The sequence below is a fragment of the Ambystoma mexicanum genome, chromosome 8 (assembly GCF_040938575.1).
Source record: "Ambystoma mexicanum isolate Mex_15411 chromosome 8, UKY_AmexF1_1, whole genome shotgun sequence".
Taxonomy (NCBI): Eukaryota; Metazoa; Chordata; class Amphibia; order Caudata; family Ambystomatidae; genus Ambystoma; species Ambystoma mexicanum.
Genome location: NC_090929.1, coordinates 95,119,583 through 95,145,242, shown reverse-complemented (window position 1 = coordinate 95,145,242; position 25,660 = coordinate 95,119,583).

Here is a 25,660-nt window from a genome sequence, read left to right as displayed (position 1 = left end):
AAATTCGTATTACAAGGTCGTGACCTCAAGTGAATCAAACCTCCATTTTAGGTTAGAGCCGCCATTTTAGTTTATTGTACAAAGTCACCCTGTAGTCTAAAATGGCCGTCTTGTGTGCTCTTGTTCTTGCCTTAACCTCTGCAACCTCTGTAGGAGAGTTAATGTCCAACCTGCCTTCAGGCTACATGTTAGGGTCATTTAGACCTTGTCCTTTGTTGACCTCGGGATCAGGGGATTACTTGAATCAGCAATGTTAACCTACAAGTATACAAGAACAATAACGCTATCCAAATACGACATGCAAAACACTTGTTTGATCTGTATTAAAGCAATGTGTAAAGAGTGTAACGTTAAACTAGAGGATAATAATGTTTGTTAGTGGATGTATTAAAAAAGTAAACCGCATGCACAAGATATTTAAATTAGGAACAAACCTGGCATGACCCTAGCCCAGTACATGATTAACTTGAAAGAGGCTGGACATTGTTATAAGGAAAATGTATAAATACGCCGAGGTCCAGCTAGCAAATCCTGCTCACTGCTCACATTGAACCCTGCTGCTGGTCTCTGTGATGTATTGACGGCCAAATAGCTATTTGTGTACTTTGCTTTATAACTGTTCAGTTTTGTAATAAGATTCAGGGAATCTTTACAAGCCTGTGTCGGTGTATTTTCCTTTGCATGGTGTAAAAGCCGTAATATTATATTTTTCTGATTCCACAGATGGCGCCCGAATAGGGACCCTCAAGATCGACTTCGTCTCGTTGAAGGTTGGCTCGGCTATCAGACCGGGATCAGACGGTGCCAACAGAAACGGTCACTCTGGATGAGAAGTGAATTCTTCAACAAAACTGCACGATCCGATCCCTGAAAGGTGAGCTGTAGCTTGAGACGACGTCTTGACGAGGGTCCACATATCGAGGTGGGTAAATTTGCCGAAAATCACCAGACACATGGGTCCTTAGCATTGTTCTTAGTAACCCGATCGGGCCTCCCAGTCCTTTGGTCAGGTGAATCGTGACCCGATTCTTAATTTAACCCTGACAATTTGAATTTGGCGCATTGTACTCGTGAGCACAATTACTTGACCAGGTAACACCAGAACTTTGATATGCCTGGGAAATTGTCTGCCTGCTTTAGGGCATTATTCCGCAGCGACAGACAATCTTTGGAAGATAGCCGTCCCGCACCACAGGAGGGGTCGCCGGCATGTACTATGTACTGTAAGAAAGGCTTTGGTAGTATAGCATTTAATGACATTTGGCACAGACAGACCAGACATAATTCTAATCTTCGGTGGCCAACCAATGGTAGTTTTGAAATCCCTCGTATCGAATATCTAGAGTCTGTATTAGTAAAGAAAAAGGCTAGACCTGCAGCATTTGACGCATTGCATAGTTGGAAAACAGAAGCTTTGCAGCAACAAAAGAGTAGAGAGAAACATATGCGTAGACATATGACAAGTGTCGAAAAGGCATGATTATATGATCAAAATAAACAATTGGAGTCAGTAAGGAACACAGACAGGGCGTTTCAATTAGGCATTCAGAAAATGTACCCTTCAAAAGATTTTCATACGTCAGATGAATTGATTAATAAACTTTTGCATGAACAAAGTCTCGATGCCTCCTCGCCACCCCCGTACGTCCCTCCTGGTGCTTTGCCCCTTCCCGTTTTTATTCCCCCTCCTATAGTTCCTCCGGTCCTCCTTGCTGTTCTTCCTGTTGTTCTTCCAGCCGTCACTCCTTTGCCTGCCCCCTTGCCTCCACCTGTTGATATTCAGAATGTGCCTACTCTTCCTCTTCCAAGTGATTTTGCATTGCTTGTAGTAGACCAGGGAACGAGACCAAGGGTTGTGACTCGTAATACTGTGTCCCCAGAGAAAAATAATGAATTGATCGCTTGGGCTAAACATTGTATGGAGAAGGGTGAACAAGCTGATGTTTTTTCCACACTCGAAAATTTAAAAGATATTCCTGAGAAAAATGTTTTTATTGAAGGATTAGGGACTCATTTGAGTATAATGTGGAATAGATTAAACAATGTAGATTTCCCACAAGGGTTACAGGATTTGAACACCTTAGCGTTGTCCAGAGATACTGCGGAGAGGGTATATGAGCATGTTGAGAGGATTTTTGATTATAGGAAGGAGTTGGAAGGGTTACAGAATGAGGAAGCAGATGGTGGTAGTTTAGGTATTATGTACTTACAGAAACGTTTTTCTCCTCGCCGTGAATTAAAAGGTGAGGAAGCGCAAATTTGTATAAAGGATGCGATAAGGTGGATTTCGGATATGTCGATAACTCCCGATGAAGTATATGACACATATAGTCAGTATACATTAGAAATGCAAAAGAAGGTGATACGGGTGGTGGTAGAATACCTGCAGAATGAGTGTGTAAAAAGAAAGATTTGTTCCGCAGAATTGTTGAGTGTTTATAAGAGAGCCTTTTCGATTGATACTTCTTCGACTGCCTTAGCGCTTGATTTGGCTCTATTGCTCAGTAAGCGTTCGGAGCTACCTACTTCTCAGTTGCCTATGAGAGAGGTCCCTCCGACATTTGTCCTGAAAGTTGAGATTGCGGCCGATGCTGCATGACGAATACTCGCGGGGGAAATTCTGGCACATTACGTATCACAGTTTGTTCACGTCCCATTTTCAAGACAGGAAGTGAACACCACAAAGCAATCCATTCCCGATGTAAGAAAGAATCCGACCGGGTTCTATAAGGAAATAGAGTCGGTCTTACAGTCGTCGGTATTTACCTTAAGTGATATTGATTTATTATTTCCCGTACTCCTTCCAGTTGATTTATGGAAACAGATTAGGACTGTAGATGATGTACCTGGGTTAGGAGATACATGGGATAACATGGTTAGGCTCGATAGAGAAAGACCAGCTGGCGAGCGACCACCTCAAGTGATATTAACCATAGTTCCTGAAAAAAGAATCATTTGGGAAAAGCTTACGGCCTGGGTCCAAGGAAAATCTGAGGGTGCTACCGATTTCTTCAATCAGTTTGAACAGGTATTTTCAGATTTCAGTGGACAAGACTTAGGCACAGAGTCAGGGAAATGGCTGTTTGTCAACAAATTTGTACGTCGATTGCTACCTGACATCCAGTTATAGATTATGTCTTCCGAAAGCGCTTGGCAGACGATGTCTCAATCAGAAGTACTGCATATGGCTCAGTACTATGAAAATAGTGTAAATAATGAAAAGGAAAAACTTGAGAAAAAAAAGGGTGACTTGAAAACAAAAGTCCTATTGCAACAGATTGTTAGAAACCCTAGAGGGGGTAATCAATTTAGAGGTCAGTACTTTCCACAGGAAGTACGCCCCTAGCTCCGGTAACCATTAACCAGTGTGCCTATTGTCGACATCAAGGCCACTGGCGCACACAATGTCCAACCTTGCAGCAAAGGTCATTTGGGAACATGGGTAGACGATCCAGAGGTCACCCAGGTGCAGGGGGCCCTGGCAGAGGTCAGTTTGCACCAGAATCACAGCAACCTCCTTCGCAAGATAAGCAAGTTTCGAATGTGGATAATAGAAACATTTTTGATCACTCTTCTGCCGCGTACCTCTCTGAAGAGCTTCCTTTTGATAATATTCTGTTTCGCTAGGATTGCCTGAAGCAGGATTTGGAACTGACACCTATTCCCGTTCATCAGAAAGGCCCCTATGTTGAGATGGCGGTGGGAAATAAGAAGCATCTATTTTTAGTAGATATGGGAGCACAGAAATGTTCCATTGACCATTCACGGGTTCCAAATATTCCCCTGTCAGGGCAGTCCAACGTTTCCGTAGGGTTTTCAGGCACACTTGTAGTTTGTCCGGTCTCTTTGCCGGTACCGATAACACTGGGTCCCTTCACGGAACGGTGTCCATTTCTACTTACCACAAACTGTGGGGAGAACTTCCTGGTGTTAAATTTGTTGAAGGCATTGCATGCAGTAATACATTGTTCTCCGGACGGAGTTCGGTTAACAATTTCACCTCAGCAATCACTTGCCTCTCAGTTTTTGACTTGACCTTTACCACCAGAATTCAGTAATGTTCCGGAATGCTTATGGGCAATTGATGATAATGATGTGGCACTCTTCAAATTGAACCTGTTAAAATTATTCTGAAACATGGAGTAAAATTGCCTCGCATCCCGTAATATAAGATCTCAGTTGAAGGCGAGCAGGCTTTGAAATGTATAGTTTCTGATTTTGTACATCGTGGAGTAATTGAGGAAATTACAGGTAGCCTATGTACCAGCCCCATTTTGCCAGTATACAAAAAAGGTGATAATGCGATTCCCTTTCGATTTATAATTGATTTACGCGCTATTAACAAAATTGTAGCCCCTCAATTTCCTATTGTACCTGATGTTACAACGATACTAACCATGATTCCAGCTTCTGCCACTCATTTTAGAGTTGTTGATCTTAAAAATGCGTTTTTCAGTATTCCTATACACAAGGATAGCAGGTATTTGTTCGCGTTTACCCTAGGTGGACGCTCATTCACATTCACTCGTGCACCACAAGGGAATACTGAGAGTTCAAGTATTTATCGTAGGGCATTAAAAGAGCAGCTCGATACTCTCGAGTTGCCTACTACTTGCACGTTACTACAGTATGTAGATGATCTCCTCTTGGCTGCTGATTCTGAGAGCGCCTGTAAAGAAGGCACCGTGTTGTTGCTTTGTCATCTAGCGAAACATGGCCACAAAGCTTCACTAAAAAAATTCCAATATTGTTGTCAGGAGGTCACCTATTTAGGCTATCTCCTGTCAAATCAGGGAAGATGGTTGACACCTGAACGAATAAAGACTATTTCTGGCATGTCTGTCCCAAATACGCAGAAGGAAGTTAGAGCCCTGATAGGTATGGCTTCTTACTGTAGATTGTGGATCCCTAACTTTTCGTTAACGATTAAACCAATGCTGGCTTTGACAAAGAAGGGCATTTCTTTGCCATTGCCATGGACTTTGGAACACCAGACAGCATTTGATTTGCTCAAATCCGCGCGGTGTTCAGCGCCAGTTTTAGGAACTCAGAATTATGACAAGGCCTTTGTGTTGTATGTGCATCAACGTGATGGATGTGCTTTGGCTGTTTTAACGCAGGAACATGGGGGGAAGAACAGGCTGTGCGGCTATTTCTCATCCGCCCTTGATCCTGTTGCATGCGCTTTGCCGAGATCTTTGAGAGCTGTTGCTGCTGCTGCTGCGTCTGTAAAACAGAGTGAGTGGATGGTCCTGGGTCATGCGTTAACCCTAATGGTACCTCACTCTGTAGATATTTTATTGAATAGAAGTCAAACGCAACACCTCACTTCTGCGCGATTGACAAGATATGAACTAATCTTGTTTGCCCCCCACATTCAAATTCAGAAGTGTTGTGTATTAAATCTGGCTGAACTTTTACCTGTCCCGCAAGATACTGTTGAAAGTGACGAAACGTCACACGATTGCCTTTATGCGACAGAACAAGAGACTAAAGGCAGAATCGATCTGAAAGTCACGCCTTTGAATAGCCCACAAGGAGAGCTATTTTGTGATGGCTCTTGTTTTAAATTTCCGAATGGTACATCCACGGCTGCTTATGCCGTTACTACCTTAAGCACGATTGTGGAAACCAAAATAATTATGCATAATTCCGCGCAGGCCGCAGAAGTTATAGCGTTAACTCGAGCTTGTGAACTTTCTGAAGGGCTTACAGTAAATATATATAGTGATAGTCAGTATGCTTTTGGGGTGGTCCACAACTTCGGTAGACTTTGGAAAGAACGAGGTTTCTTAACCTCGCATGGCACAAACATTCAGTATGGCACTTTAATAGTGCGATTACTTTCGGCACTCGCACTCCCTGTTCAGCTAGCTATCATAAAATGTGTAGCACATCAAAAGGTTATAGATGATGTAGGAAAAGGGAATGCTTTCGCTGATCAGATAGCTAAACAAACTGCCACTGATTTTAGTTCAGAAATGTATGCTGTAAGGGAAACTGTAAATATTTGCACTTTGGGTAAAAGTATTGATTCTGTAAAAGACATTCAAGCAGATGCTACCATAGCGGAAACTAAGAGATGGGTCGAGGGTGCAGGGAGACTGGATGATGATGGGTGTTGGGTGGACAATGTTGAAGGAAAATGGTTACTCCCTGACGCCTACATTACAATGATGGTTATTATGGCTCATGGTCCGACACATGTTTGTGCGTGTAAATTGACTAAAATGCTACACAGTGTATGGGCCAATGATAAGATTTTCAAAACTGCGGAGCGCTTTGTCCGAGGGTGCATGGTCCGCTTGCAGCATAATGTAGGAAAAGGTACCTCGACTCCTAGAGGAAGTTTCGCTTTACCTTCTGTTCCGTTTGAGGTTATTCACTTTGATTTTATTGAAATGGAACGTTGCAACAATCTTAAATAAGTGTTGGTTGTCATTTCATTTAGTAAGTGGGTTGAGGCCTTCCCGGTTAGAGATGCAACGGCCATAACCACGGCAAAAACTCTGTTGAAAGAGTTTTTTCCTAGGTTCGGGCTGCCGAGAGTCATCTGGTCGGATCATGGGTCACACTTAATCGCTGATGTAATCCTACAAATATGCAAAGGATTACAGATTGATAAACGGTTCCATTCGGCCAGACAAGCCCAAAGTGCCGGATTAGTGGAAAGGCATAACAGCATTATAAAGAACAAGCTCGCTAAGAAGTGTGCTGGCATCAAGTTAAAATGGCCAGACGCCCCTAACGATCGTGGTGCTGTCGATGAGAACAACCCCTCAAACTAAGACTGGGCCCTCTCCCTTTGAGGTGGTAATGGGGAGACCTGCTATTATTTGGGGTTTGCCAAAAAGTAGTTTGTTGCGGGACATAGAAAATGTGCTTCTTTCAGATTACTGTAACAAGTTGACTAAAAAGGGTCCTGGTCACAGACTACGACCGGGGGACTGGATCCTCACGAAAGTTTTTGAGAGGTCCGCAGCATGTGCCATATGATACAGAAGACACATAATCCCTTCCCACTGCTGTAACTAACGTGCCTGAAACAGCAACAACTGACAAGAGAGTATCGGAGACAGAATTCGCAAGGCCAGACAAAACTGCCATCTTGTCTCCACACTCTCCAACAGTGGAACTTCCGGATCAATCCTTTTCTGATTCCATTTCCATTCACTCACCACCTCCAGGAGGAAGTGACGACACTTTGTTCTCACCAGAAACTGTGAAATATAATTCACGTCCAAGGAAATAGATGTACAGCACCGTCTGACTGTGCGATTGAGAAAATCATTTGAGGGCTTGCCTTTTGGCCCGACTGGACGGGAGGATTCTGTTGGCTAAGGGTTGTGGGAAAGACATTAAGAAGACGCGCGACTGGAGTCTCCAGCAAACAAACAATTGGTGTTTTTTCGATTGAAGACTACAATTCCTGCACCCGCTACCGCTCGTACCGAACTTTTAGATAAATATGTGACTAGCAGAGACAATGATCAAGCATGCAATGGGACTGCCAAAGTGTATTGTTGCCTTTTTGTAATAATCACCAGATTTTTAGTAACTGTTGGTTTTGGGTTATGGTATCTGGAGGAAGCATATCCATTAGAGGACTTTTTTCCTATTGAAAATGTATCTGTTATCCCCACTCCTTCCGTGAAATTGCATACTTTATCACCTAGAGATTCTTCACAAAGACGGAACTATCAGAATAATACCCTTTTGTTAATTATGAATGCCACTCATGCAATTTTAAATAGAACCAATTGCTGGATCTGTTCGCATCTACCGCAAAATGGGGATAAGAGGCTAGGTTGGTATATTCATCCCCTACCTTTGACAACTGCCTGTTATGCTTCTCTTAGAGCACTATTCTTTGGCCGATGGAATGACAGCATCTCGGGGAACTTTGATGGTACAAATTTGAATAGTTTTGAAAAACATGTTTTGATGCCCCTGGGATGTTCGCTGTTTGCAAATAGGAGTAAACCGAACATTGCTTCTGTTAAACCCTCTGATAGATTGTCTCGTCCTTTTCAGTCTTTGATCTCTTTCAAAATGGCTCCTATAGGCAATAAGTATGCCACGCCTCCATCTTATTCTGTTAATCATAGCCCCGATTCATTATCCTTCTGCAGACAGAGGAATGTAACACGGTCAATGGGTAATTTTAGAAAGTGCGCCAACGTTGCGAATTTGACTAGTGAGAACAGACCTCTGTATGTAGGCGAACCTGTCTATTTTGTTTGCGGTAATGTTGCATTTCCATGGTTGCCCAGGGATTGGCAAGGAACCAATTATTTAGGGATTCTATTACCTGGGGTGTTTATTGCCAGTACTGCAGAAATTTTGAAAACTCGTCCATGACGAGGTGTGAAAGGGAATATTCCAGCGCAAACTCTAGGGGACATTATGAAATCCTTTGTGCCATTTTTTGGGCAAATTACGAATTCAGAAGATATCAGGGGACTAGCGAGAGTATTGGAGAGAACCATCAACCGGACCACTGACATACTCTATAATATGACAGTGAATTGAAATGAGAAACCTTTTCAGTGTACACTTATGAAGTTAGACCTCAGCGCCCTTATAAGAGCAAAAGATTTGTCGCATGTGCTGGGTAACAACGGAGAAGTGTTGGCTCCTCTACTCCGTTTTCAATGGAAACATAATTAGTTAACGTTACACCTCTTGCATTCATGCGCCATACTTCCAAATAAGATATCTCCACTCAGTCGGTTTGTTATTCATGAAGTGCTATATTGACACGTGACCGTTGAAACACGTGTCATCGTTAAAGGGCACCCGATCACATAAATATAGCACTTCATAAATTACAAACCGACTGAGTGGAGATATCTTATTTGGAAGTATGGCGCATGAATGCAAGAGGTGTAACGTTAACTAACTCTATAATATGACATTAGAACAGAAGGCAATAAGATTAGTGGCTCTTCAGAACCGGATGGCATTAGATGTAATTCTGGCTGAGCGTGGAGGAGTATGTAAATTAGTGGGGCCTGCTTGCTGCGTTTACGGACCAGACTCCTCTCCAACGATCTTTAGCGCTATCCAAAATCGACATGTTCTTAGTTCAGAAGTGCATGTTCCTGAGGGAAACTGGGAACTTAGTGCATGGTTCTGGGACCTTCTACTGTCGTGGGGATGGAAGTTGTTTTTGGCCCTGCTGATTATCTTGGGAAGTTTTCTATTCCTTTGTTGTTGTATACAGTGTCTCCCTGGTATATGTTCAGTATTAGGGGGGTGTTGCGCGCAAGCAACATGTGTATTAGGGCATAAAATATACGCCCCCGATAAGGTTTCCAAAGAGTATGTGTTGAAAGAAACTCTAGTGTCTGATCTAATGGCAATAGATATGTCCGACAATGATTCGGGATGTATAGACGTTGAAATGTGAAGTTAATCGCAAAATGATTGAAGGTAGTTTAGCGCTTGGCATAGGCCAAAAGGAGGGTTTGTTAGAACTGATATAATATTGTTTCGTCCTCATTGTATATGTTGGCCTATGCCCAGTCGCTTTGCGAGGAAATTCGTATTACAAGGTCGTGACCTCAAGTGAATCAAGCCTCCATTTTGGGTTAGAGCCGCCATTTTAGTTTATTGTACAAAGTCACCCTGTAGTATAAAATGGCCGTCTCATTTGCTCTTGTTCTTGCCTTAACCTCTGCAACCTCTGTAGGAGAGTTAATGTCCAACCTGCCTTCAGGCTACATGTTAGGGTCATGTAGACCTTGTCCTTTGTTGACCTCGGGATCAGGGGATTACTTGAATCAGCGATGTTAACCTACAAGTATAAAAGAACAATAACGCTATCCAAATACGACATGCGAAACACTTGTTTGATCTGTATTAAAGCAATGTGTAAAGAGTGTAACGTTAAACTAGAGGATAATAATGTTTGTTAGTGAATGTATTAAAAAAGTAAACCGCATGCACGAGGTATGTAAATTAGGAACGAACCTGGCGTGACCCTAGCCCAGTACATGATTAACTTGAAAGAGGCTGGACATCGTTATAACGAAAATGTATAAATACGCCGATGTCCAGCTAGCAAATCCTGCTCACTGCTCACATTGAACCCTGCTGGCGGTCTCTGTGATGTATTGACGGCCAAATAGCTATTTGTGTACTTTGTTTTATAACTGTTCAGTTTTGTAATAAAGATTCTGGGAATCTTTACAAGCCTGTGTCGGTGTATTCTTCTTTGCATGATGTAAAAGCCTTAATATTGTATTTTTCTGATTCCACACCAGGCCAATAGATATTCTTTGCTCCTCGCACAAAGATATTTTTCCAGTGTCTTTTAGATCTGCAGCCCTGGTCTGTCTCTGAGGTAGTCTGGTCATTCTTAACATGAGTCCGACGTCCATCTTCTAATTATGGCTGCCTTAATTGCATTATATTTTCTCATGCAACAAGCTTCTATGTGTCTCATCTACCTTGTGTTTATGCATATGTCCATTCAAGTCATCTCTTCTCATTTATTTCTTTGCTGCACATGATTTCTTTGTATTTATTTACATGTTTCTTTTGTTACTTCAGTTATATCTTTAGTCAGAGTATTTGCATATCGTTTCAGTGCGTCTTTGCGGCTTTTCTTTATGAAGTCACTGCCATCATCTGATTTCAATTACAGCTCTTTAATGTCCAATGGTGTATGCAGACATCCTTCCACAATGTCAGTGCAAGGGTACATTCGATATGGTTGTCTGGGTGCATAACGTCTCTCGTATCTTCAATGTGGTATTGGGACGATACCTGGTGTAACACACAGTGCTTTCTTGATACTATTGCAGTATGACAGAGGTGAGGGGGCGGGCACTAGAGACAATGCATACATCTGCCATTGTACACCATAGCATTTATTGTGAATAAAAGTGTCCAGGTCATATATACGCTCTTATCAAGATTATAAATGTTGCAAAACTCTAGATTCTCAAATTTGTAGATATTAGTCACCAAAAACGGATCCAGATTCAATCTAGTTTCATCGTACACAATAACCATTCTTACATAGGTAAGTAAGGGTATTTCCATATCAATTGATGTGATACCCTTTAACATGGCAAGAAATCCCCAAAATCCATCAAGGTTAGGTTGGAAAGAAGGTTGGTTTGAGTAGTATTACAAGTCTCCCACATGCTAGACATGCTAGACACTTGTAGGACTCTAATTCCCTGAAATAAAGTCATTTACGGGTGGCGGAAGCTTTAACGTTGAAACCTGGTGACAAGTGTTAAAATCCTCAACCACTAGCTACGCCTTCCCAGACAATCTTAATATATTGTAAAAGCATCCCGCCCGGACTACCTCCATCTACTGTACTTTTGACATTAAAGTTAATTTCTAGTCAAAATGACATCCCAACCTTCAATAAACACAATGAAATAAAATGAATACTCAACGCTCGACAACCCTCTGGATTGTATTATACCAGGTGCAAGGGTCTACTGTGGTTCAGGAATGTATTGTTATACCAATGGGATAACTGTATAGACTTCCCCAACATCATACTGGAACTGTTCATAGGAACAGCAGGGGTCTGCCAAAGGCCAAACTGAATGTGTTCTCAGACCGAGACCCCCTTTCTTCAGTGGAAGAAAATTGATAGTGAATGAATGGCACTATATTCTATTGATCTAACCAGGAAGCGTTTCCTCTGAAGGTGAACGATGTAAACAAGAGAGAAATTAGGCTCAGTGGTGGGGCTTGTGATTGCTGAAACAAACTCCCACATTATTTTATTGTCTAATTTGCTGCTTGCCAAATCTCAGGACTTGTTTGCTGCAGAGGACAGACACAGGCTCTTACTCTAATATTTCCAAAACTTACATTAAAAAATCCATTACCAAAAGGCCTAGTAATTGTACCATCAACTTTATCTTACTTGAGTTTTCCCATGTTAGAAGGCCACTTGAGATCTGCCCCACCCTCCTTGTGCGCTGTATACAAGAAGGAGGCAGAGAATCCCCAGGTAATTACAGACCAATATGACTATTAGATAGAGTCTTTGGTAGGGCTCTTCTGAACTTCTTGGAAACATCGATGGAAGAAGGAGGTACAATGAATTGCCTCTAAGCAGTCTTGGAAAGAGGGGCTCACACCATAGATCCGGGATTCAGGCCCTTTCTGCTGATTGAGAATAGTGTAGTTCAGAAAGAAAGTTATCTTTACACATTTAAAGAACATAATATTAAGAGCAGCATTCAATGGGGTACTAAGAAAAGAATAATGGGAAACTGCTTAACCCACAACATTCTCCCATCACTTTTTGGGGGTTTCCATTGGTCTGAACTATGATACTGTAGCAACAGTTTAGTGGGGTTTGTGAGGTGATCTCTCTGAGATATAAACAGCAGGAGTGTCTCCTGGCCTTGGCCCCTTCTTGATTTTGTTTGTGTATAAAGGTTTAGCCAGTCAGACTGCACCCCTGACTCGTTGGGTCAGTATAAATATGCCACCCATCTAGATGCAGATGGAGCAGTTCTGGTCTCCAAAACGGCAAGTGAAATAAAAACAAAGAGCTAAACAAATATGTCTTTTTGGAGGAACTTCTCTTAGAGATCAGTCTGGGCAAATCTGAATTCATGGTTTGCCCCTGGGGAAAAAGAAATGGAAGACACTAGGGCTCATTACCAGTTTCCCGGTACCCTGCCGGTACCGGGAAACTGCACCTACCATCTCGGACGCCTGATATCCCGCTATTACCTGCAGTTTTTCCGGGATTATTTACCAGACCATGGACATTGTAATAAGGCCCATTGTCACTTAAAATGGCAACGAGTTTAGGGAAATACCTTGTTATGACTTTCTGGGCAGAAAGTATGACAGTAATGGTGGATGTGGCAGCCAAATTGACAAACGCAAACTATCTTCAACTAATCCAGAATAGGACTGCGAGACTTATCCTTGGCCTCAAGCCCAGGGACTGCATCTCTCCAGCCCTAAAACCTCTCCATTGGCTCCCGGTCACCGCAAGTCTCACATTGAAGACCCCTTGCATCATCCACAAGACTGTCTAGGGTCTGGGACCTCTCTTCATCCAGCTTCCCCACCCACCCCCCCTAAATACCTCCATGCCAGAGTCCTTCAGCCCTTTGGCTCCAACTCTCTGCAGGTCAAATGTTTCTCCAAGCTGAGAGTGGGAGGTAGATCCCTTTTCTTGGCCAGTTCCTCCCTCTGGATCAGCTTCCCTGCCCCCCTCAGACTTAAGACGGATATTCTTGAGTTCCGGAAACTTCTGAAGACTTTCATTTTCTCCTCTTCCTTCCCTCTCCCCAGTGCTAACGTTCCCTCTCCCTTTGTGACTGGGGCCTGGTCCCTTCAGAGTTAAACAGGGGCCAGACCACCCCCCTAACAGTCCTCCTAGCATCCCTTGCCAGCACTGCCTTTGGGCACCCTTCCTTCCCCGGACTAGCCCTAACCTTGTCAACCCTGTCCTCTGCTCTTACCCTCCTTTCCCCCTCCCTTTTTCCCCGACACTTGCCTTGTTGGCTCCCCCAGCACTTGTCTTCTTGGCCCTCCCAGCACTTGCCCTCCCCCTCCCTTTGGGCACCCCACTTCTGCACTTCACCCTCCACCCCTGCACTTGCCACCGTGTACTTGCCCTTGAACGGTAGGATTGTCATAAGGCTAATATAACTGTTTTTTGTTGTCCTCTTGTGCTCCCCTCCTGCAATTTCTCTTGTGGCGCCTGGAAACACTTGTGTATAGGCGCCTTACAAATGTCCAATAAATAAACACATACAATCCCTGGATAGTTGCCAATTGTGCAAGGTTTGCTAAAAAAAATGTTGGTAATAGGGCAGTTTCACCGATCGTGCAAGTCTCCAAGATGCAGGCAAATCGGGCATCCATTTATGGTGCAGAATTATGCGTGGGGGAATGCTGTCTTTCCATATTGCAGTTGTTGAAATTCTAGGGCTCTGGGCCTCCCACATCTAATTAAACACAAGAAAGTGCTGATGGGAATTTTGAACCAAGATACTCTTAAAAAATGGCTCAGTATTTGCCTGAGCCTAGAAACGCACTTGCTTATGGCACTCGTGGTGCTGTATACTGTGCTTTATGCCATACTCCTCCAGCGTCCAGGTATTGGGCACGTGCTGCACGGCATCGGTTTGTTCCCAAGGCGACCGCGTTGCCCCTGAGCTCTTGCCCAGTGTAAAGAGCCAGACTGTGATCATTATTTCGATGAGTGTTATACGTGAATTTGCCCGCACCTCATTAAGATTCGCCTGGCTGCGTTACCGTTAGCCACTGTTAAAATCACAGAACGCGCCGAGTTCATCCCTGCGCTGAAATGGCCAAAAAGATGAGGAAACACGGCACCACATTTTGTTCACCTGCCCGCTGTTAGATAGCATCAGGAGAAGTGCTCTTAGGAACTCCCGCGCTCATTATAGGATTAGCACTTAACTGGAAGTTTCTGTAAATGTGTTGATCGAGCTGAGAATTATCCCAATGCACAATGCATTGTACACTTCCTTGGTGGGGGAGCATACCAACACTGACGGCAACCTGAACATTCACACTCTACAGACAGGGAAGGAATCAATTATCATCTGGATTCTGGAGGCAAAGCGACCGATGCCCAGGAGGACCAACGTTTGCAGACAGCATCTACAAAAGGGTGCCTTACCTTGGACTCCATAAAAGAACTGTGACACAATTCCTTAAGGGCAGTCCAACCCCGAGCCCATACTATGGTCGAATAGGGCACTCAGACAGTCTTGTTGTAGTTTAGGATTTGGTCATCAAATGTCCCACCCTGTTTGTTTCACCTTGAATCATGCAGGTTTCTATGGAGAAGCATCCATCTTGGGTTATATCCTTGATCCAACTCTTGTGTTTGAGATGCATAAAAGTCTTTTTGCTGCAACCTACTTGAGTCTCAAGTCATCTGGTGATGTCCTGGCAGCAGCCACTGCACTTTTGATTGAGACGGAATTATACCATTTATGATTGAGTAGTTGATGGCTGCAAGAAAAGGGCTAGGGCACAACTACCTGTGAGCCTAGAATATGCATCACACGAGTGCTAGTTTTGTTCTTGTCTCACTGTCCTGATAGTTTGGGCTAGAGTAGATGCCTCAGCAGTTTTTTTCTTTCATTTCAGGAGAGTGTGTATGAACTCTAGTGGTGAGGTATGGTGCTAGGCCTGGGGTCTGCAACCTTTGGTTCTCCAGGTGTTTTGGACTGCAACTCGCATCAGCTGTGGAAACCATAGCCAATGGTAGGGATCATGGGAGTTGTAGTCCAAAACATCTGGAGAGCCGTATGTTGCTTACCCCTGTGCTAGTTTGTGATATGATATATGATATTTGGTATGATATTTATAACGCGCTTGGACACAAGTGTTTCTAGGCGCCACAAGACAAAGGAGGTGAGACAGAGGGAAGACAATACAAATGATCCTGCTAGCCTTGTGATATTCGGATCGGGCAAGTGGGACAGCGAGAAGTCCAGGGGAAAGGAAGAGGGGGAGGGCGATTAGGGCAGCATGGCTCTGAGTAAGTGTAGCCAGGGCATCGTGGCCCTGGTGCAAGGAGGCAGGGGTGCTGGAGGGGTTACTGTTGCAGCCCTAAAGTGTGCGGTAGGCCAGAAGGCAGTGCAAGGAAGACTGGTCATGGAGGAACCTGGTACAGAATGAGACTCTGAGGGTACCAAGCAACCAGTCGGCACCGCAGACAGGTAAGTTAGCAAGGAAGGAAGCGGGGCGGGGGGGAGAAGGCAGAGGAGAAAATGAAGGTGTTGAGCCGCTTCAGGAACTTCAGGTGGTCCGGCTCAAGTTTGAGAGGGGCAGGGAGGCCATTCCAGAGGGAAGCACCTGCAAAGAAGAGAGATCTACCCCCTACCCTCTGCTTGGAGAAGCGACAGACTCTCAGAGAGTTAGAGGTAGCTGAGAGAAGGGCTCTAGAAGGAAGGTATTTAGGCAGAGAGAGTTGGATATAGTGAGACCTCGGCCCTAGAATGGTTTGTGAATGATGCAGAGGGTCTTGAACTTGATCCTTGCTACCACTAGGAGTCAGTAGAGAGATTTCAGGGCAGGAGAGATGCGGTCCCTGGGTGTGAGGGCAAGGATAAGTCTTGCAGTCCTGTTCTGGATTAGTTGCAGGGGGCGAAGAGTAGAGTTAGGGAGATTAGGGAAGAGCCTGTTGCAGTAGTCCAGCCTGGAGAAAACCAGGGCTCTGGAGACAGGGAGACAGGGAGCCCTGGAGACAGTGAGCTTCTGGGGGAAGGCGAGAAAAGGTAGGATGCTTCTGAGGAGGTGCAGCTGTAAGTGGGCCTTCTTGGCAAGGTCTGTGATGTTAGGAGAGATCAAGACAGTGGAGTGGAAGATGACACCAAGTTTTTTGCCTCACAGGAAGGTGAGGGGAGAGGCCTCGAGGTGCTTAAGAGGATGAGTTTGGATGTGTACGTGCTAGAGGATCTTCTAGTTCTTATGTTGTCTCAAACTATTGTGCGTTGGTGATATTGGTGTGTGATTACAATATTATTTTCATTTTCTAGGCACACATTTTCTTATATAGGTGTTTATGTGTCCCAGGGTTAACATCTTTAGTATCAACCGGATAACCTTTTGTAAACGTTATTTCAAAGGACTGCAGAGGCCTCTTCAAAAGCCAAAATTCCCCATGACGTGAATGTTGTCAAGCTTTTGGTGGAAGCTGGAGCTGTATGAGTAGGACTTATGTTTGAGAGGTTTCTTGACAGCTGGGTCATCAAGGGGCCTAAGTGGTCGAAATCCTCATGTTCTCGATCAATCATTGGGTTTTCGATTCATGTTCTCGATCAACTCAGTACTAGGTTTAAAAGCAGAACGAGCATTCATAAGCATGTCTCTTCGCTGTGGTGGCTGTCTCATCCAGGTAGTTGACAATGTGCCTGGGGCAGATATAGAAGGAGGGCGATTTCCTTAGAATCATGGAATCAAGTGTGAGTGAATAATGGTCACCCAGGACAAATGTGTTACCCCAGCGCTCAACTGCATACACTGTTATGCAGTTGAGTGCTCTGGTAACAGGACACGAAGCCACACAGGTTCGATCCCGGGTCTGTGCTTAGAATACTCTGGGTATTAAGCGTGTTATAAATACTCAACTAAGAGACATATTCCTCTAACAACGCCTCGATGCCCCCTGGCTGTGTGAGCACTTTAAAAATGCTAAAAAGAGATACTAATAATAATATTATTACCTGGGTTTATCTGTGGAGAGAAGCGTGGTGTCCGGCAGACTGCCAGGGACTGAAGCTGACTACTTTGGTGAGACTGCGGGGTGCATGCTGGGTGTTTCCTCTATATATGTCGGCACTCATGAATAGACCAAATACATGAATGGGAGGGACATACCAGGTGACCGACAACGGCAGTAGCCTTTTCCCAATCTCTGATAGAACTGAAAAAAAGACTTGCGGCCTTAGGCGGCAGGTCTGACTCTGGCTACCACTTACTGTCTAAAGTTTGCAAAATTGTGTCTGTTCATTAAAAAAAAAGAATTAGTACCTCAATAAAACAATAGAAGCAGCGATAAAATGTAAGCATTCAAATTCAGTCATTACAAACCAGTGTGGTCACATTGCAGAAATAGCAGTAGCGTTACCGCCGGTGGTAAGTGGTGTTTAACAGTTGCAGTACAATTATGTCCGTTAAAGAAATAAAGAGGCGATTACCTCCAGTTCCAAGTTTACTTGCCAGTGATAAAATTGCAGCCGGTGGTAAATGCATTACTACAGGTGGAAATGTCATCAGCACTGCTAATTCCCATAACAGAAGAAAATAATGTCTAAAAAATGGCGGTAGTTACCACTGGAAATAAAACCGGGTACTGGAACTAGCCACCACCATTTGAAGTATAGGTCAAGTTAGGTCCCCAAACATTCTGGCGATGATGTACGAGTGGTGAGAGCCCGAGGCACAATACCGTCCTTCCAAAAAGTGGTGTTTGTTTGGACTGTCTGTATGTTATTTGCAAACATCAGTAACACAAATTCCCAGCGATACATCTTTAACTTGAAAATTATAAAACTATCTGTTTAATTGTGGTATTGATTTTTCTTACCACAGACGGTATTTTTACTGGCGGTAATGCAATAAGACAATGATGACCAGTTCATGGCTGGGGAATGGGTTTGTACTTGTCTTGGGCAATCTTAGTTTCTGAACGTTCATATTCCATGTCCTGGACCAATAATATAGCATTGAAACGTTCTCCTCTGTGGAATAGCAGCTGTGATTGGACCAGGTTTTCTCCTCTGTGGAATAGCAGCTGTGATTGGACCAGTTGTTCTCCTCTGTGGAATAGCAGCTGTGATTGGACCAGGTTTTCTCCTCTGTGGAATAGCAGCTGTGATTGGACCAGTTGTTCTCCTCTGTGGAATAGCAGCTGTGATTGGACCAGGTTTTCTCCTCTGTGGAATAGCAGCTGTGATTGGACCAGTTGTTCTCCTCTGTGTAATAGCAGCTGTGATTGGACCCGTTTTTACTCTTCCTGGAGATGTGCTAGATACTCTGTTGTGGCCTGGCAAAATCCTCAAAACACATTTCGCTAGGGGCGGGGTCATCTTTTGAACTTCTTACACCTGGAGTGGGATGAACAGCACACTCTAAGCTGTGGCATACCCCGCCTATAGCAGACGTGGATCTCCCGTTGCCAAGAAGGCCTGAAGCTAAGGTGTGCATCCTTCTTTCATGCGTGTGAATAGCGAGAGCTTGAGACATCCCAGCTACAAACGGGGAATCAGCCGCTTGAAGAAAAAAGAAGTCTCTCATCACCGGCAATTTGCAGCTGCAGAGTTCAAAGGAACTGCGCTGAGAATCCTACCACACGCAGAGATGTGGACAAGGTCCAATGCCAAACCTCCCAGAAAACTGGCCCAACAGGGAGGAGGACTGCTGGATCAAACACACAACAGCAGTCCGATAATCCACCTCTTTGGAGCTTTTCCGAAACAATATAGCCAGAAATGCCAGGCAAATCACCTCAGAGCCAGAAGATAACCCCCAAACCTAGAGGCGTTTCTGCCTCCCTCACATCATCAGTGAGGTGCACCGCCCTCTCTGGGCACAGGGAGCAGGGAATCTTCATCTGTATTCCCCTCTGACTTATGGTGTAACACCATATGGATGAACAATGTGCTAGGGATGAGTGGCGCGATCAGCGATTGGTGAGATTTTCTTTGAAGAGTAGCGTCTTCGGGTCATGTTGGATAAAGGGCACCGTCTATTATCTGTGTTGGTCATTTGCTCCAGAGACTGGCTGCGAGGTGGGGAAAAGCCTGGTCTTAGTATTTACTCCTCCTGAGTAGAGGAATTAGTGTCTTCAAATTGCACGTGGTTCTTCTATGTGGCCAATTTTTTGAAATTCATAAATCAGTCTTTGGAATCTGCCTTCACCGATGCAGCTCTTGGAGGAATACGGGACGGATTCCAGCTAAATCAGAGGTTCATCCAGATCCAGCCTGTAGGCGATGACCATTGGACCCTCCACTTTGAAGAGGGCTTACGATAGCCAACCCATGCATTACTAACCTCGGGATCAAGGTCGCCTGTCCATCCATAAACTCTACCATTACATTGTGGAAAATATACCATTACACAGTGGCAATGATTAACAAAGTGATAGGCAATACTGGCATATGGATTGCCTTTCTCCTTTGCCATCAGGCATGATGAAGCCAATACATAATACAATTCTTCAGATCATTTGCTACATAATTCAAATTACACTAGGAACACTGTGGAAAATGGAGGCCGACATATTCCAAAAGCATCCATAGGTTCATTTTGCACTGAAAGAAGCTGAGAATTTGACGTGCAATACTCTCTATTAAAATCAGTGGGGAGGAATGGGGTCCCCCGATCGGGGGGCATATGAAATGTCCATCGAGTTCCTTACTGTTGAAAGATAGACGCTGCCATGATACGTTCAATGCAAAGAGTGACTGGGCAGATGGATTTGCCTCTGCTACTATTCCTCCCATTAAAGACCATTAAAGGGCACAGTAAGGACCTTGCTTGGTCTTACCCTTATAGCCATGGAAAAAGTATGAAGTCTAGTACCACCCAGGTTAATATTCCATGCTGATCTCTGTCTTTCTCTAATAAATTCTTTCATCAAAGAAGAGTGACTGCTATGGTTACCATTGCTCACTAGACACTCAACTGTCCCAGTCCCTTTCAAATTCCTAATCACAATATTCATTCAATCATGGAAACTGATTAGCATATGTACACGTCACCCACTGCATGCATTACATCTCTAGCGGCGTGGGCAATTATACATTCTGTACCCGTATTTTTTCTATTATAGTATTTGTATCTTGTATAATGTTTTCTGTTCTTAATGTTGTGTAAGGTAACTTGTATACTAAAAATGCAACAAATAAAAATACTAAAATAAAATAAAAAATACAAAATGTATAGTATTTATACAATTCACTTTGCTGCATGTGGCAACAGTGGTGGTTATTTAACACCTAATAATCCCACAAAAGATCAACAATGTCTGCCCTCGTGGCAGAACATTCGCAGTGAGAACAACATTAATAGCCAACCTGTAATGTCTGTGTCCATAATGATTTTATACATGTGTCTGATATTTATACAGTTTATTTAGTGCTATACATAAAACCGCTAGAAATTACAGGCATGCAATTGAATGCAAAGTTTGCCTCATTACGAGTTGGGCGCTAACCCAAGCGGTATTACCGCCGGGACTATTAGCCCTAGCGCCAAACCCCCCGGTGCTATTAGTGCCGGATCACAGATTTGGCGGAACAGTAAGTCCCCATTCCCCATTGGGCTCACAGCTGGGGGTAAATCCGCCAAGCCCGTGATTTGGCGGACCCTTAATTGCGGCGGTAATAGCGTTACCGCCAATTTAAGGGTTACCGTCAAACTCGTGATGAGGCAGCTTGTCTTTTAAGGCTTAACATTCACACTGTGTGTTTAACACTATGTGTGACTAATCTAGTAATTTCAGTTGTGTGATTAAATGCCAAGCATTTCTTTACATAAAAGCCCGCACTTGTCATTTGAGCACGTGCTAGTGTTTGTCCTTAAACAAGGCATATCAAGTCTTAATTCAACAAACTGGTGCTAGTTAAAGAATTGTACTGCTCATTCAGAAACAATGTGGCATTGCCAACAACACTTGTATTTAGCAACACAATGGTTTCTCTACTCGTTGTGTCTTAAAGACTTCTGGCACTCTTATTTCATAATCCAGAGGTTAGATCACGACTTTATTTCATGGGTAGATTGTAGTCTTCAGTTTAGTTTGCAAGCTGTACATTCGTTTGACTGCAATCAGTTGTTCTACTGCCATGTCTATGAGATCTCTGGTTCTCCGGTTTCATAGGCCAGAAGGTAGGAGGTCCTCTTATTTCATGGTCACAGTGTTAGGAGACGACCCTTGTCATTTGAGCATCTGCTGGTGTTTCTCCTTAAACAAGGCTTCATCAAGGCGTATGTCAATGGTCTGATCCTAGTACAGGAACTGTACTGCCCATTCATGTTCTTTGGGCCATAACAGATATATTTAGTACCTGTTGCAAGTTGAGTCAAGGAGAAAAGAAAGGAAGGGGGCATTTGGGAAGGATGGAGAAAAAGAAGACACAATAAAATAAAAATGTTTAAGAAAATGTTTTTAGGCAAAACATTGCCATTAACTATTTGTTATTCAAAACTTAGAAATGAGCTGTTTATACATGTAATTTGTGATGGATTCACATCATAAATGTGTTGTGAAAACATCTTCTCTTATAGATGCAATTTAAATAATGCACAGCAAATCCAGTCCCATTCCATGTATGGTTCTGTGCACTGAGTACAAGGTATTGATTTGGTTCTCAGATAAGGGGAATTAGCTGTTGTACATGGGGTGTGATTTGTCTTAAAACTAAAATACTTGGAAGTAGGAACTCGAAACATGTTTTACCCGTTTTCTATCAGAGTGGTATTGGACATTAAACATACACAGCACAGCTGTCTATTCATGTCCAAAACCACTAAATGCCTAAATCAGTGTGATATGGCCTGTCGAATGGTAACCTCAGTTTTGACAATACCGGGCTACGAGGGCTACATAAGAATGCTGATTCAGGTGGTGTGTGTACAAAGACCCCTCTCCACCCCCAATGCCTCCTGTGTGCCCTTGACCTGTGTACAGCTCAGCCTCCCATCAGTTCATAGAAGCAATGATTCCCATAAAGGCATAGAAATTGCAGAGTTCCCACACCCTACAATGACCACTAATCACTATTACCTCACCACTATAACCAGGTATAGCTTTAAGAGTATGAAGAACAGCTTATATTGCCTCTGCTATATGACCTTCAATCCTAATTGCCTCACCTAGACTATCAGTATTTCATGGCTCTCCTTTATGCAGTATAGAGGGTTAATCAGTATTGATTGCCTGTCTCACTGTGATCAGTACTCTCTGTTGCTTCACCTCTTTAATTGACAGTCTGCTGATCCGTGTCGAGTTATGTTACCTGTATCGCCTTGTTACTACGGCCTAAACTGTCTCACCTCTACGACAGGCATTTGACTGTTGCCTCTCCTTTGGATGCAATGGAGTTATAGTGTGGCTGTACCTGGGAATTAGTGGAGAGCTGTACAGTGCAGATTCTACCAGCGGGTTAGAGAAAGGGTGCATGGGTAGCTGGGATGGGTAGGAAGAGCATGGCAGTGGGGGTGATGGTAGTTCCCAAGGGGAGAAGTAGTTTTGACTGAAGCTAGCAGTGGGATGTTCTTTAAGGAGTTTGATCTTCATGTCCTTCTTAGAGTAAATGATACAGAGGCTTAGTCTTATCTGCTTTGGTGGCTTCTGCTGAGACTGGCTTGTAGGATATTTTGGCCAATGTATGGCTTCTGCACTATGTGGGTGCCCCTGACCTGGTGCCCCCTAGTGTGCAGTACAGCCCCACTGTACTGGGTATGAGGCAGGTGGTTTGATCAAGACTAGAACTTACATGAATGAATTAAAGGGGGTCCCAAAGCTTTTATTTATTTGTGTTGGTTCGAGTTTTGATCGAGTTACCTGTTTCTTGAGCAGGGTTGAGGGGTGGGGCTATGTATTGAGGGCATTGGAATACTGGTTGCCCGCTTGGTATGGTGGCCACACATTAGCCAAAATATATCTTACAGAAATGGGAGTTCATAGCCAGGACATTAGGTTGATGACACTACTGATGCTGAAGTACTCATGCATTGAGTAACACAAAAATGTGCCCAAGATTACAGATGTGTGTGAAGTTACATTAGTAAGTTGAATTAGACTTTTTCATAGTCTCGTAAGAGCGTACAGGTTCTGATTGCGACATGGGATTGTGGAATTGTAGGATTAAAAATATTGGATTTCAAAGTGAGACAAATAACTCTGGTGGATTTTATATTTGACAGGAGTTTAGTGAGTAATTGATATATTTTAAATTATACTTTTGATCGGGGCGCTGTTGGGCGCCGAGCAAGATGGCCGCCTGATACGTGTGCTCCGAGGCGGGCGGACCTCCAAATCCTGATTTAGGAGGTTTCCACGGATTACAGCCGGGCGCGGAGCACACGACTTTTCCCCCGCTGCTTCTGGGATCCTGGGGATCTGATCCCGCTTTGAATCGGAGCCGGGAAGTGCATCCCCGACTCCACGCTGCCCATCCCCCTTCCTGCGGCGCTCCTCCGCGCCTGAAATCCAGCCCCGGCGGAGGGTGGTCGTTCCCGCCGGGGGCCTGCTGCGCTCCTCCTCACGCTCCTCCTCGCATTCGCCGGGCATCGGTGGGAGCTGGCGCGCCTCGATCTTCCTGGCGGCGGGGTCGTCGGAGTCCTGGGACCGTGACCCGCCGGCCAGGCCGCTGGTCCTGCTGAGTCGCTGCTCCCGGGTCCCTGGAGGGACGTCGGCCCAGCGGTGCGTCCACCCTGCCTGCATCCGCTGCCTGCCTGCGCTACATCGGGGCCTCCCTGCCGCCCCCGCGGCTCCGCAGCCCGTGGTGAAGACCCAGGGCCTCCTCTTCCCCCCGACAGCACACGCCGCGCTGCTGGAGCGGCGCGGCTCTCAGGTACGTGCTGCTGGGGAACTTCGCTCTTTGCTGGCCGCTCCTCCTTCCTGTGGCGACCCCGCGGAAGGCGCACAAACTCTCCCTGCATCTGTGCTCGGCTGGGGGGGCCGTGCTTTTATTCTCGCTGTTCCTGGCCTGCCTCTCCCCCCCCAGCCTGGTGAATCGCCGTGGGATCTCCTTTCTTCTCCTGTGGAATCCGGCGGGGGGGTTGTGGAGACCCTTCCCCCCCAGCTTGCACGCGCCTCGCTGCCGGAGCGCTGCGGCCTCCTGGGGTGCGCAGGGGGGGCTTCGTGGACTGTTGGGCCTGGATACCTGCCTCCCTGCCTTGTGACTCCGGGGTCGCCCCTCTCTGGTGGGACGTCCCTGCGGCGTTGTTGGAGGCCCACGGTCGGTGACGTCTGGATCCGCCTGGGGGGCCCTGACTCTCGTGGCTCCTTGTCTTCTGGCCCAGCGGCCCTCTCCCCCCGCTGGGAAGCCACTGGGCCCTCACTGCCCTCGCACGTCTGGAATCCCACGCCCTGAGCGACCCTACCGTTCACTGGGGGCTTGTTTCTCCTCGCCTCGCCGCCTTGAAGCTGCTGTCCCTACACCCGGATTGTTACTTGGCGAAAGGGTGCCGCTAACATCGCTGCTTCCTACCCTCCATCTTTAGGCACCCCCGCCCTCAAGGCCCCCTGCCGCCGCTTTCAGCGCCCTCCCAGTCGGGCTGTAGCCTTGCGGTCTACACTTCGGGACCGCTCCCCGCTCCCCTTTCGCTTACGCACCCTACCTGGAGTATCGGCTCTCGCGGCCTGGGATCTCCCCGTCTCCTACTAGGGGCTGCTAGCGATCCCCCCCTTCTTTACCCCACACTACCATCACCCTTGTCAAAATGACTAAGGGAGGCGCGAGGAAGCAAAGCTCCATTAACATGTTTGCGAGGGCGGCTGTGAGAGCTCCGGAGGACCCTACTGAGCAGCCACCTGTTGCGTCATCGTCCGCGGTGACACCTGAACCCCAAAACATGATGGACTTCATCAGGGAGGGCTTCACCGCCCTACACTCAAAACTGGATGACATGAACGGTACAATATCCTCGATCAAGGCCCACATGGAGAGGACTGATGGTCGCGTGTCTGAGGTCGAGACACGGGTCGGCTCTGCCGAGGAGGCATTGGGAGCACTGCGCTCTGAGTTTGTCGCTCTCTCCGGCCGAGTCCTCGAGGTGGAGAAGAAGAACGAAGACTTGGAATCCCGCTCGAGGCGCAATAACCTGCGTATAATTGGGGTCCCTGAGGACGAAGTCCATGAGCCAATGGAGGACTTTGTTGAGCACACGTTAATGACGCTTCTGGACTCACCCAAGCTCTCCCCTCATTTTGCTATCGAGCGTGCACACCGTGCCCTTTCCGCCAAACCCAAGCCTGGGGCTCCACCCCGCCCCATCATCGCTCGAGTCCTGAACTACCGGGACCGGGACACCCTACTCAGAGCCGCGAGGGTCAAGGGCGAGCTGCTACTGGGAGGAGCGAGAATTCATCTTTACCCCGACTACTCGACTACCGTCCAACGGGAACGTAAGACTTTCCAAGCTGTGAAGCGCAGGC